Source organism: Miniopterus schreibersii (assembly GCF_964146895.1).
Source record: "Miniopterus schreibersii genome assembly, chromosome: X".
Classification (NCBI taxonomy): domain Eukaryota; kingdom Metazoa; phylum Chordata; class Mammalia; order Chiroptera; family Miniopteridae; genus Miniopterus; species Miniopterus schreibersii.
Genome location: NC_138104.1, coordinates 39,957,934 through 39,972,739, shown reverse-complemented (window position 1 = coordinate 39,972,739; position 14,806 = coordinate 39,957,934). Strand labels below are relative to the sequence as shown.

The 14,806-nt window shown below is 38.8% G+C and overlaps 1 pseudogene across 1 annotated transcript; it reads left to right on the top strand.

The window, feature by feature from the left end:
- The first annotated feature begins 1,278 nt into the window (after window positions 1-1,278).
- LOC308550934 (ubiquitin-conjugating enzyme E2 D4 pseudogene) lies at window positions 1,279-1,791 on the top strand (annotated as a pseudogene). The gene has a single exon. The product of its transcript is annotated as a ubiquitin-conjugating enzyme E2 D4 pseudogene (transcript).
- The last annotated feature ends 13,015 nt before the right edge of the window (window positions 1,792-14,806 follow it).

Genomic DNA, 14,806 nt, shown 5'->3' with positions numbered 1-14,806 from the left:
TGTTCTCCATGGTCACACCCACACTCCACCACCCTCCACTGATCTCTATGGTCACACCCACACTCCAGGCCCCTCCATTTTTCTCCATGGCCCCTCTCACCCTCCACCCCCGTCCAGTCGATCTCCATGGTTCCTCTCACACTCTACCCCTCTCTATTGATATACATGGTCCCACCCACACTCCACCCCCTTCAATTGTTCTCCATAGTCACACGCACCCTCCACCACCCTCCATTGTTCTCCATGCTCCCTCCCACACTTCAACCCCCTCCATTGATCTCCATGGTCCCTCCCACACTCCAGGCCCCTCCATTGATCTCCAAGGTCCCTCCCACACTCCACCCCTCTCCATGGATCTCCATGGTCCCTCCCACACTCCACCCCTCTCCATTGATCTCCATGGTCCCTCCCACAATACGCCCCCCTCTATTGATCTCCATCTACCCTCCCACACTCCACCCCGTTCCATTTATCTGCATGGTCATACCACACTCCACTACCCTCCATTGTTCTCCATGCTCCCTCCCACACTTCACACTTCCATTGATCTGCCTGGTCACACCCACACTCCACACCTCTCTATTGATCTCAATGGTCCCTCCCACACTCCACCCCCCTCCATTGATCTCCATGGTCCCACCCACACTCCACCCCAGTCCATTGATCTCCATGGTCACACCCACACTCCACGTCCCTCCATTGTTCTCCATGCTCCCTCACACACTTCACCCCCCTCCATTGATCTCCATTGTCCCTCCCACCCTCCACCCCCCTCCATTGATCTCCATGGTCCCTCCCACACTCCACCCCCCCTCCATTGATCTCCATGGTCTCTCCCATCCTCCACCGTCCTTTATTAAGATCACCTCTTCACCCTGCCCCCACCCTCTGCACTCACTGAGTGATGTCATCAGCTTGGTCCCTGTGACCTCACATAAGGGGTTCCCTACTGTTGCCATGGAACCCAATGTATACTTTAGCAACCAGCAGCAGGACCAGGCCACCCTGAGCAAGAGCAGCCCAGTCCCTGGTGGTCGTGTGTACGGGCAGCGGGGTCTCTGAGCAGCAGAATCCAGATCAGGAGAGCCCAGAAGTGGTGGAGCCAGCAGCTGTGCGGAACACAGGTGAGCAGTAGCCTATCAGTCCCTCTGGGCTCCCATCTCTCCTTCCTCAACCTTCGTCTCCACCACCATCCCTGTCCCCAGTCACCCTCTCCACCCCAGAACCCGGCTTTACCCAGTTATCCGCTGATCTGGTGGATTGCTGATCCCCTTAACCATGGTCTCCCCCAACCTTCCACCTATTAGGAAACCTCACGAGGAGGATCGGAGCCGCATGGCGCTGTCTCTGGCTGTAAGGCGCCTCCAGAAGGAGCTCCTCGACCTTTCTCGAGACCCCCCAAAGCTCTGCTCCGTAGGTCCCGTGGAAGGCGACATGTTCCACTGGAAGGGATATATAATAGGGCCCAAGGACAGCCCCTACCAGGGAGGAGCCTTCTTCCTCACTATCCGATTCCCGTGGGAGTACCCCTTCAAACCACCCAAGGTCCTATTTAAAACCCAAATTTACCATCCCAGCATAAATCAGAAAGGATGTGTGGGTCTGGCCATCCTTAATTCCCAGTGGTCACCAGCACACACAGTTTCCAAAATATTGCTGTCAATCAGCTCCATGCTGTGTGATCCCAGCCCACACAATATCCTGGTTCCAGAAATTTGGAAGACGTACATCAATGATAAGCCAAAGTATGATGCCATGGCTCGAGCATGGACAAAGAAATACGCCATGTAATTTAAAAGTAAATAATACCAACACCTTAATAAAATAGTTGGAACTTCAATTGGTTGTCTTTTGACTGCTATCTATGAAGAGACATTTCTCCATCTTTCTAGGTACAGATGTGCACCTTCCACATCAGGATGTGTGTAGAGGGGATGGAGGGAGGCATGGGAGTGGGGCAGGGTTGGGGAGATGGTTGAGTGTGAGACAGATAAGTTTTAATCTCCATTTTATTAAAAGATTACTGACTTAGGATTGGGAAAGCAAAGACAAGGGGGTTCGTCTTTAGGATGCGAAGAGCAGCTCTGCTTATCAGTGGGATAATTTTTAATGAGGAGTCCTTTAGAACTGACAATGCTGAGGAAAAACTGAATAAATATTACAAAGCTAATTAGGCATCTATTTTATTCTGAAGAACCTGTGTCTTCAGGTGTTTTGTTTTTGACCAAGATCAATATTAACCCATATCATCAATTTTGAAGCCTAAATTTAACTGGCCAATAATTAAGTGGATTAGGAGTTGTTACAAAATAAATTATGTGTTTTGTTCCCAGACTTCACCAACTCCCTAAAAATCAACCCTCAATCTTTTTACCACTTTGCCTCTCCCACACTCTGGGTTGTACTCCACTTTTCAGGACATACTTACATCAACGTAAGAACATTCAACCTGTAGAGGATTTTTATAAAAACTTATTTGAGCCAAACAGAGGATATGTCTGGAAGCAAGATCTGAAAAAAATACTTTGCATAATGACAGTCAGAAGATTCTTTTATACATTTTAAATTAATGAGGGAACATAAGGAAGATTACCTGAAGGTGGGAGAAAGCAAAATGGGGAGTGGATTACAGGATAGTTCTCAAGATCATGTGCGCTCTTGAGGGTGGGAACCCATATTTAAAAGGTGTGTTAACCTAGATGCACATGAACAATGGACAAGGTTTGCTTAAGACGGACACAAACCTTTTATCGGACAAGGTTTGCTTAAGACGGACACAAACCTTGCCTGGGATGTGATAACCCACCATGACCTGCCCGGTTAGGATCTATGATCAGATCACCCTGTGAGATTATTTTCCTTAGAACCCCGTTGTGAGTCCACACCTATTAGCTCTAATTTGTCTTATTTTCTCAAGAGCTCTGTGGGGTCTGAGATCTCACAGAACTTTCAACCCTACATTTCAGCCAGTCACAGTTTGTGGAGGCTGCTGAATGACACAGATTCTGGTTAGAGACACAGCTTTACTCAGGGCCCAGAAGACAGCATGACTTTCACTGACACCAGTTCCCCTGGCCCCAAGACCCAAGGTAGAGATGGAGAGCAGACCACGTGGGTGCTGAACACAGAGTGTGTTTGTCACAATTGAGGGACCATGAGCTTAAGAACTCCCAGTCTTTGAAATGAGAATTCTAGCAAACCTGACCAACTTTCCCCAAGGGACGATTCTATCTTTAACCTCTTCAGGAAACAAATCTATCCCCTGACCTGGAGGGAGCTCTGTCTTCCAAGGTTGTTTGCAATACAAACATCCTTGAAACTGATAGTCCAGGACACATGCTGACACAAGATGTACAGAACTGCACCTCAAACAGTCTTAACTGCATGGATCTCTCTGGTTGTAAAGGAAAAAATTAATTTCATGGGAATACTTGTGTAGAATGAAAAAAATCTAATTTTCACTTTAGAATTTGTATATTCAAGAATGTCTAATCAGTGTAATAAGCAGATTACTACCAACAGTATCTTTAAAAACACTTTAGCCAGGCCGGGCATGGTTCAGCGGTTGAGCATTGACCTAGGATCCGGGGCACTGAGGTTCGATTCCTGGTCAGGGCATGTGTCTGGGTTGCGGGCTTAATCCCCAGTTGTGGGTGAGCAGGAGGCAGCCGATCAATGATAACTCTCTCATCATTGATGTTTCTATCTGTCTCTCTCCCTCTCCCTTCCTGTCTCTGAGGTCAATAAAGATATATTTTAAAATATATATTTAAAAAAAAATTTTTAAATAAAAAAAATAAAAACACTTTATAATCTACTTCTTTTAAGGGGTGGAAAGAGGTTATAATTATAAGAAAAAAACATAAAAACATCAGTTACTTAAGTTTATTTAATATTTATCAAAATAAGTGTGTAAATACATAGAAAATTTTTGTTTCTGCACCAAAGGTCTAACCCTTCAAATATAAAATTTTCTTTTACCTATACATTCAGGTAGTGCTTCCAAATAGGATTTTTCTATATCTAACTATTCAATAGAGTAGCCACTGACCAATGAAGCTATTGACGTGACCAGGCAACTGAATTTTTTTTTGGTCCAATTTTAATTAACTTTAAATTAAAATATTAAGTAAATTGATTACACTGAAATACCATGTAGGACCAGTGGCTACTGCATCATATAATTAGGACTTAAAATAGGACATATATATGTTTCATTTTAGTGTAATTCAGGGCATCAATAATGTAGCTGATGATGTACCAGAGCTGGAAGAATTTATCATGGGACTTACCAGGACTGAGCTGAGACTGAAAAAGCAGAGAGAATGTGGAGTGAAGATAGTGGGAGACTCCTACAAGATTAGGTGGTACTTTAGCTATTGTGCAAGCAAGTGAGGATTTTGATAACATGGGAATATTTTTTCCTTTATATTTTTTCCCAACGTAATGACTGATTTGATATTTTATGTTCAAAGGCAATGTGGCAAAAGCATGGGTGTTTGATCCTAAGCTCAACAAGTAACTAGTTGTGTAACCCTAAACAAATTAGTTCACAGCATGAACTTTAATTTCTTTAAGTACTAAATGAGAATATTATCTATATTTTAAAATATGATTTATTAAAAACACCTAACCTGCAACATTAAATATATATTCAATAATGGGAGTTGTCTTAATTATTTCTCTTCATTGTATGTATTCTTTTCAGATGAACTTGCACTGAGCTGCCTGTAAGATTGTTTAACTGGGGAAATCTATAGTTCTGATATGTCTAGGATTGCTGAGGGAGAAGGCAGAGACTGCCAGAATCTGTAAATTAAATTGGTAAGGGGATTCATGAAAGTGTGCATTGATAAGGACGACACACAAAGTATTGCCCCCTAAAACACTTTTTGGAAGACACACAACTTTTAGAGTACAAGAAAGCAAATTTGAAGGCTGGTTTAAAATGCAGATTTCTGAGTCCCACCTCTAGAAAGGCCCAGTATTCTGCACTTACAATAATCAAAAATGATATATAAACAGGTTGAAAATGAGCACACCCTGATAGACAGTGGATATCACTGCATGGCTTATTCAGTTGTTACCAGTTTAAAAATAAGGTGAGGATCTGTATTAATGAAGAAAGCCACAATTTAATATATTTTGACTTAGTTATCAGCATACCTCTTATATTTTTTAACTAAAAATAATTTGATTGACTTTACAAGCAATGCTCAAATCAATTTATGGTTTTAGATGTGGCTCAAATACTTTATAGCTTTGCAAATAAGAGAATCTGAACTATTCAATCTTGTTACAAATTGCATAAAAGACCGTAATAAAGTGTGTCTTTGGATTCATCAAATGATTAATGCAATTATTGTTTAAATGATTTTGAATATTTCTGGGTGAGCTCTTGAAGGGAATATGATTTTCCTCTTAAAATATCTGAGTTATCTTTATCCATCACCAATTAGTATAGAAAGTAGCATTTTTAAAAAAATTTTTTATTCTATTATTATTTTTTTTTACTAAATATGTGAACATGTTATTCAATTCTGTTTGGGAGTTCTCCACAAGATTGTTCCAAGACTTGACACTGTGGATTATATTACATTTTTATAAAATTTAAGGTTTCTTTTCTTTTTTTAAAAAAAAATTCTCACCCAAGGATATTTTTTCCATTCCTTTTCAGAGAGAGTGGAAGGGAGAGAGAGAAACATCAATGTAAGAGAGACACATCGATTGGTTGCCTCCTCTGCATATACCCTAACTAGGGCCAGGGACTGAGCCTGCAAATGAGGTATGTACCCTTGACCTGAATAAAATCCGAGACCCTTCAGTCCGAGGGCAGACATTCTAACCACTGAGTGAAACTGGCTAAGGCAAGCACATCTTTTTTGATAAGCTTTTTGTAAAGTGTTAATACATGTCTTTCCTATTCTTATTCAGCTGGAGATACCAAAAGCCACCTAATTCTGGCATAAAGATGGGTAGGAGCTGTGGTGGTAGTTAATTATACCTGAGTTAAATTGTGAGGAATGAGTAAGATTTCATTAAGTGGATAAGGGACAGAAAGAGCATCATGGATGAAAGAGACACACACAAAGGTACAAAAGAATAAGAAAATATATTGTGTCTTTTTATTCACATTCAATATGACTATACCACAAGTTATTGGAGAGGTAGGTAGAGGGTTAACTGTGGATGGTCTGATATGCCATGTTAAAGACAAGTTTAAACTTGATCTTGTGAGAAAGAAAAATTAAATAATATGAACCTGGATGTGACAGGGTCAGATTGGCATGTTAGAAAAATCATTCTGTGGACAGAATGGAAAATGGAATGCAAGAGTCAGGTTAAATACAGAGACCAGGTGGGAAGGTTTGTTGAGGCTCCACATAAGAGATGATTAGGGTCTGAATGAAAGGAGTGTGAATAAAGATGCAGAAGACAGGATAGAGAGGGAAGATTTTCCAAATATCTCTTTCATGAGATTAAGATAATTGTTCCATGGCAGGTTGGAGGGTGGCATAAGAGAAATATCTAACCCAACAAAGTGAGGTCCCAGGATTCTCAGGTCCTTAGGACCTTACAGGCAGTCTGCATGGTCCTCCCTTTCCTAACTATATGCCCGAGTGAGGCCAGATTTTCTTCACATACTTCAAACCAAACAATATTTACAATAGTTTGCAGGAACAAACAGATGAGAGAATCCCCTGCCTTCAATAAGCCAGAAAATGAAGAGATTTGTAAAAATGTAAAAAATGCCGCTTCCCTCAATAAATATAGCTAATTTTCTTTTAAAAATTGTTTATTTATGGTGACATGTAATGTGTTTATTGTTATTTTTAGAATAATAGTTTTGAACTTTCTGTTTTAATTTTTGCCTTTAAGATAAAAGAATAGGGGCCATCTTATCTCCCCTTCTATTCTCTGTCTTCCTGTCTTTTTGTTTGCTTGTTTGTGTTTGTCTCTTTATTTTATTTTTACTTTTTACTTTTCAACCACTTTCCTATTCCTACTCTCTACCCTTATTTTTTTTTTGCTCACCCTTCTTTCCTTTCAGAATCTTTTCTCTGCCCCTTTTATCTCCTAGTAGCTTCTCTATTTTTTACTTTTTATTTTATTTTATTATTATTTTTATATATTTTTTTACTATTAGCAATAATATTTTTTTCTCTCTCTCTTTTTTTTTATCATTTTTTTCTTTGCTTTAGCATTTGTGTTCCTGCTTCACTCTCCCAATTCTACTTTATCTTCGGTTCTTTTCATTGTGACTGTCAAGACATTTTGTAAGTTACTGTTTGTTTCCTGGCAGTTTGGTTGTGTTTTGTTTTGCCCTGTCAGCATCTGTACAGCAGCTTGCACAACGTGGTTGTGGATGAGCCTTACAGTTCAGCAATCTGAGAGGAGAGTCCACTGAAGAATGGGTCAATAACAATCTAGGCCCAATCACAGCAGAAGAGCTCAAAGGCCCCACAAAAGGGACACTCACAAAAGGGACACACTGAAAGCAAATATCTCAGAAGTACAAGGAAAATAAGCCCCAGGGTCCCAACTGACATACACCACAAAACCCCACCCCACAAGACTGGGAGACAGAAAATATATCTAATATACAGATACAAACATTAAGAGTCACTAAAATGGGGAGACAAAGAAACAACCCCCAAACTAAAGACAAGGAAAATCTCCAGAAAAGGATCTTAATGAGATGGAGTTATAGAGTTCAAAGTAATGGTTATAAAGGTGCTCAAGGAAATTAATGAAAACCACAAGACACTTAGTGGGAAGGTGGGGGAAACTAGTGAAAAAATTAAAAAAGAGCTAGATATGATAAAAAATAACCAGGCAGAAATGAAGAATACTATATCTGATATCAAGAATACACTAGAATAGAAAGCTGGCTCAATGAAGCAGAATATAGAATAAGTGAATTAGAAGGTAAGGTAAAAGTAACCACTCAATCAGAGCAGCAAAAAGAAAAAACACTTAAAAAGCATGGGGACAGTTTAAGAAAACTTTAGGACAACATGAAATAAAACAACATTCACATCATAGGGGTAACAGAGGGGGAGGAAAGTAAGCAAGGAATAGTGAACCTGGTGGAGGAAATAATGACAGAAAACTTCCCTACACTGGTGAAGGAGAAAGCCACAGAAGGTCAGGAATCACATAGGGTTCCAAACAAAAGGAATTCAAAGAGATCTACTCCAAGACACATCATAATTAAAATGGTAAATGTTAAGGACAAAGAGAGAATATTAAGGGCTGTAGGAAAGAGACAAGCAGGGACCTACAAGGGAGCCCCCATAAGGCTGACAACAGATTTCTCAACAGAAACTCCAAGCCAGAAGGGAATGGCATGAAGTTCTCAAAGTAATGAAATCCAAGAACCTGTAACCAAGATTGCTTTATCCAGCAAGGCTATCATTTAAAACTGAAGGTGAAATAAAGAGCTCTCCAGAAGAAAGAAGGTTAAGGGAGTTGAGTACCATCAAACCAGCACTGCAAGAAATGCTAAAAGGACTGCTTGAAGAAGAAGAAGAAATACTGAGGGAAAGGCATATAAGCATAAAGGGGAAAATGCCATTAAATAAGTATATACCAATAACAAATCAACAGGGACACAGAGACCCTAGGGCTAATGGATTTAATTGAAATGTACAGAACATTTCATCTCTAAGCAGCAGAATACACATTCTTCTCAAGTGCATGTGGGACATTCTCAAAAATAGACCACATGTTAGGGCACAAAGTTAGTCTCTGCAAGTTCAAGAAGATTGAAATTATGTCAAGCATCTTCTCAGATCACAATGGCATGAAACTAGAAATCAACCACTATAAAAAAATATTCAAACACTTGGAGGCTAAATAGCTTGTTATTAAACAGTGAATGGGTTACCAATGAGATCAAGGAAGAAATAAAAAACTTCCTGGATAAAAATGAAAAAGACAGAAAACAACCCAAAATCTATGGGACACAGCAAAAGCAGTCTTGAGAGGAAAGCTCTTAGCACTATAGGCATACCTCAAGAAAGAAGAAAAAGCTCTGCTAAACCATCTAACACAACAACTAAAAGAACTAGAATAAGAACAGCAAAAAAAGCCCTGAGGAAGTAGAAGGAAGAAAATAATAAAGATGAGAACAGAAATTAATGATGTAGAGGCTAAAAAAATCAAAACAAATCAATGAAACCAAGAGTTGTTTCTTTGAAAAGATAAATAAGTCTGATGAGCCTTTAGCCAGACTCACCAAGAAACAAAGTGAGAGGAACCAAATAAATAAAATCAGAAATAAAAGAGGTGATATAACAACTGACCCAACAGTAATACAAAGGATCTTAAGAAAATACTATGAGCAACTATATGCCAACAAACTGGACAACCTGGACAAAATGGACAAATTCCTAGAAATATAAAATCTTACAACACTGAATCAGGAAACTTGAATAGGCAGATAACAACTAATGAAAGTGAAGCAGGGATCAAAAAACTCCTGGCAAACAAAAGACCTGGGCTGATGGACTTACAGGCAAGTTTTATCAAACATTTAAAGAAGAATTAACCCTTATTCTACTAAAACTATTCCAGAAAATTCAAGACGAGGGAAACTACCACACTCTTTTTATGAGGCTAGCATCATCCTAATCCCAAAACCAGATAAAGACACTACAAAGGAATAAAATTACAGGACAATATCCCTGAAGAGCATAGATGCTAAAATCCTCAACAAAATATGAGCAAACTGATCCAGCAATACATTAAAAAGATCATAAACCATGACCAAGTGGGGTTTATTTTGGGGATGCAAGGCTGATATAATATTCACAAATCAATAAATGTGATATATCACATAAACAAACGAAGGGCAAAAAACATAGGATCATATCAACAGATGCAGAAAAAGCACTCAACAAAGTCCAGCACACATTTTTAATAAAAAACTCTCAGCAAAGTGGGAATAGAGGGATCATACCTCAACATAATAAAGGCCATATACGACAAACCTACGGCTAACATCACACTCAATGGTCAAAAACTAGAACCACTTTTCTTAAAAACAGGAGCAAGACAGGGTGGTCCACTTTCACCACTCTTATTCAACATAGTACTCGAGCTCCTTGCCACAGTGATCAGAGAAGAAGAAAAAAATTAAAGGTATCCAAATTGGAAAAGAGGAAGTAAAACTGTCATTATTTGCAGATGACATGATATTGTACATAGAAAACCCTAATGATTCCACCAAGGTACCACTAGATTTAATAAATGAGTTAGGCAAGGTAGGAGGATACAAAATTAATGTCTGAAAATTGACAGTATTTTTCTACACCATCAATGAACTCTTAGAAAGAGAAACTAAAAAAACAATCCCATTTACAATTGCAACTAAAAAGATAAGATACCTCGGAATGAACTGAACCAAGGATGTGGAAGACCTGTACTGGGAAAACTACAGGACGTTGGAAAAATAATTAAAGGAAGATATAAACAAGTGGAAGAATATACCATGTTCGTGGATTGGAAGAATTAATATCAAAATGTCCATACTATCCAATGCAGTCTATAGATTCAATGCAATTCCTATTAAAATACTAACAGCATATTTCACAGAGTTAGAGCAAATATACTACAAGTTTATATGGAACCAAAAAAGACTCTGAATATCTGGAGCAATCTTGAAAAAGAAGAACAGAGTTGGAAGGATCACTTTACCAGATATCAAACTATATTACAAAGTCTTTGCAATCAAAACAGCCTGGTATTGGTACAACAACAGACATATAGATCAATGGAACACAACGGAGACCCTAGAAATAGACTCACACCATTATGGTCAGTTAATATTTCACAAAGGAGGCAAGAGCATACAATGGAGTAAAAGCAGTCTCTTCAGTAGATGATGTGGGGAAAATTGGACAGATACATGCATAAAAATGAAACTAGATCACCAACTTACTACATATACAAGAATAAATTCAAAATGAATAAAAGACTTAAATGTAAGTCAAGAAACCATAAAAATCCTGCAAGAAAACACAGACACTACAGTCAAAGACATCTGACGTAGTGGAATTTTCACTGATATATCTCCTAGGGCAAGAGAAATAAAAGAAAAAATAAACGGGACTCCATCAAACTAAAATCTTCTGCACAGGAAAAGAAATCAGGCTCAAAATACAAAGAAACTACAAGGTACGGGAGAATATATTTGCCAAGGATGTATTTGATAAGGGGCTAATTTCCAAAGTGTACAAGGAACTCATACAACTCAACATGAGGAGGACAAACAGCCCAATTTAAAAATGGGCAAAGGACCTGAATAGACACTTCTCAAAAGAAGACATACAGATGGCCAAGAGACATAGGAGAATATGCTCAACTTCGCTAATCATCAGAGAGATGCAAATTAAAACCACAATGAGGTATCCTTTCACACCTGTCAGAATGGAAACCATCAACAAATCAAGAAATGACATGTGCTGGGGAGGATTTGGAGAAAGGGTAACCCTGGCACACTGCTGGTGGGAATGCAAACTGGTGCAGCCACTATGGAAAACAGTGTGGAGGTTCCTCAAAAAATTAACCATGGATCTGCCTTTTGACCAAGTGATTCCACTCCTCTGATTGTATACTAAGAATCCTGAAACACTAATCAGAAAGAATATATGCACCCCAATGTTAATAGCAGCACAATTCACAATAGCTAAGATCTGGAGACAGCCCAAGTGCCCATCAGTAGATGAGTGGAGAAAAAAGCTGTGGGACATCTATGCCATGGAATACTAAGCAGCTGTAAGGAAGAAGGATCTCATATCCTTTCAGACAGTATGGATAGTCTTGGAGAATATTATGCTAAGCTAAATAAACCAGTCAGAGAAAGACAAATATCACATCACCTCACTTTTATGTGAGATCTAAAGAACATAATAAACTGATGAACAAAATGGATTCATTGTCATGGAAGCATAGATCAGGCTGATGAATCTCAGAGAGTAATTGGGGGAGGGTCGATGGTTGGGGAGAAATTAACCAAAGAATTTATATGCGTATATGCATAACCCATGGACATATACAATTGTGTGGAGAAGGCCTGTTGTGGGGTGGAAGGTGTCAATGGAGTAAAGGGGGACATCAGTAATACTCTGTACAATAAAAAAGAAAAATAAAGAAAGAATAAAAGAAAAAAATAAATAGGGGCAATGAGCATCAGTGTTATTTTATGTTGGATTAATACTTGATGCTTTCAATAGCTAAAGCAATTTTGTTTTGATGGTAAATGAAATTTTTTTCTAAAAGTAAATATTGAAGATGAACTGTCCCAACAGACTCACCATAAATTCTATGAGCAAACAAATTAAGTTAAATAATTTTCAAAGTCATAGCATTCATGAATATTCTTAAAGATTTTCTAAGTATTTACTGCAATGGCAAGGTAAAAGATTCACCTCAGATACCTAATTCTTCATGAATTCTTAGCCCACTGAAGATTTCTTCTCTGTAAACTGTTCTAGGACAGTAGTTTTCAACCTTCTGTGACCATAATCCAAAGTAAGAAATAAATAATGCATCACAACTAGTAACACACACACACACACACGCACACACACACGTATTAATGAGAGAATGGCATGGCATTAAACAATGTGTAAACATACTATCTGCTATGCTCTCATGTATTCCATTCTACTGTTTGAATGTGCTAGTTGTGACCCACTAAAGACATTTCATGACCCCCCCCCCCATGGATCATCAAGGAACAATTCTTCAAGTATGTCTCATGTTCGGCATGAGCACTTGCATTGTGCATTGTCTTTGTTCAGGCTGCTATAACAAAATACCACAGACTGGTTGGCTTATAAACAACAAAAATTCATTTCTCACAGTTCTGCAGGCTGGGAAGTCCAAGATGGAGGTGTCTTCAGATTCATTGTCTGGTGAGAGCCCACTTCTAGAGGATCTTCTCACTGTAACCTCATGTGGTGGAATGGGCTAAGGAGCTTTTCATGCTACTTTTGTAAGGTCACTAATCCCATTCACCGGGACGCTGATTTCATAATATAATCACCTTCCAAAGACCCCACTCCCTAATATTGTTACCTTGGAGTTAATATTTAAATATGAATTTGGGGGACACATTTCAGACCATAGCAGCTCTAATGGACTTGGCTATGAACTATCTTTTGATGTATGATTGTACAGCAAGAAGTCTTGCAGCATGTAGAATCTCCCTTCTGGGCTGAGAGCAGGTTCATTTCTTGACCAGTACAGTAAAGATAATGTCTTATGCTGGAATAAACACTGGATAAGCTTTCTAGCAGCCTGCCCTAAAATATCATGAAGTTTCCTGTGTTCCTGGATTCTCAGCTGTGACACAAACCTACTGTGTGTGCATCATTCACCTGCACTGCTCTGCATCTCTCCTGTGAGACTTGGTGATGAGAGGACCTGATAGAATCATGAAACTCATGCTGCTTATTGTGCCTTGAGTAATCAAGTTCCTTGTCTCTGATCCAGAAATCTTTTCCATTTTGCCAACATCTATGAACTGTCGCAGGCTAAATAGCTTACAGATAGAGTAAGTAGAATCTCTGACTCTTCACATAACATGGGGATGAACCCACACTTTGAAACACATTGCTCTGGGATTTCCCCAACTGCTAGTAGTTTATAATTCATTCATATACAAAAAAATATATAAATAGTGTTATTAGTTTCTACCAGCTGGGCTAATAATGATGGTAGCAATGGCACAGGAAGATTTTGAAAAGAGAAAAGCAATGGAAACAAAAAGTTTCAATCTTCATAATCTCTTCTGTCCATTTTACATCATGTTTCTATGTAGGTTATTTTCAAAGTTTGGACAAACTGCTGGATTTATACATAAAGCAATTATCGATAACATCTATAAATTCACACATACAGAGGTACAGAATGTAGTCCTTTTCAGAGAGGTAAAACAAAGTGCTGTGAATGTACATCATGGAGTCTTATGCTGCAGGTGGAAGCAACAGGCTATAAATATACAGAGAAACATAGGTGGATTTTCTACATATAGTGCTGACATCTGGGTTCTAACCCAGGATAGAGAGTTAGAAGAAGAAGAATTGCTCCCAATCTGAGCTATCTTAGGTTCAAATTCATGACTTTTTTCAAACTCTCCATGAACATATTGAACATATTGAAGTTGAAGTTGAAAAGAAGACCAAAATCAAAGGAAAGGCAATACCTAAAGAGAGAGAGAGGGGGAAAGTTTATTATGTGCTCACCTGAGGGAGATGAAAGCAGACATTGGTAAGAAGAGTTCAACTAGAATATATGACATATTTCCTAAAGCAAAACATGGTCTGGTGAGATATTGTGCATAATGGTTAATTTTATATATCAATTGCAATATACCTTTGTATCTGGATATTTGGTCAAACAACAGTCTAGATGTCTCTGTGAAGGTATTTATTTATTTATTTATTTATTATTTTTTAAAATATATCTTTATTGATTTCAGAGAGAGGAAAGGAGAGGGAGAGAGAGAGATAGAAACATCAATGATGAGAGAGTCATTGATTGAGCCCGCAACCCGGGCATGTGCCCTGACCAGGAATCAAACCCCGATGGCCTGGATCCTAGGAGAACGCTCAACCACTGAGCCATGCCCGGCTGGGCTGTGAAGGTATTTTTTTAGATGACATTATTATTTAAATCAGTATACTTAGGGTTTACTCTACACAATGTGGGTGGGCTTCATCCAATTAATTGAAGGATTAAAGAGAATAAAAGAAAGAAAAGAAAGCATTCTGTTTAGAGGCTGACTTCAAACTCA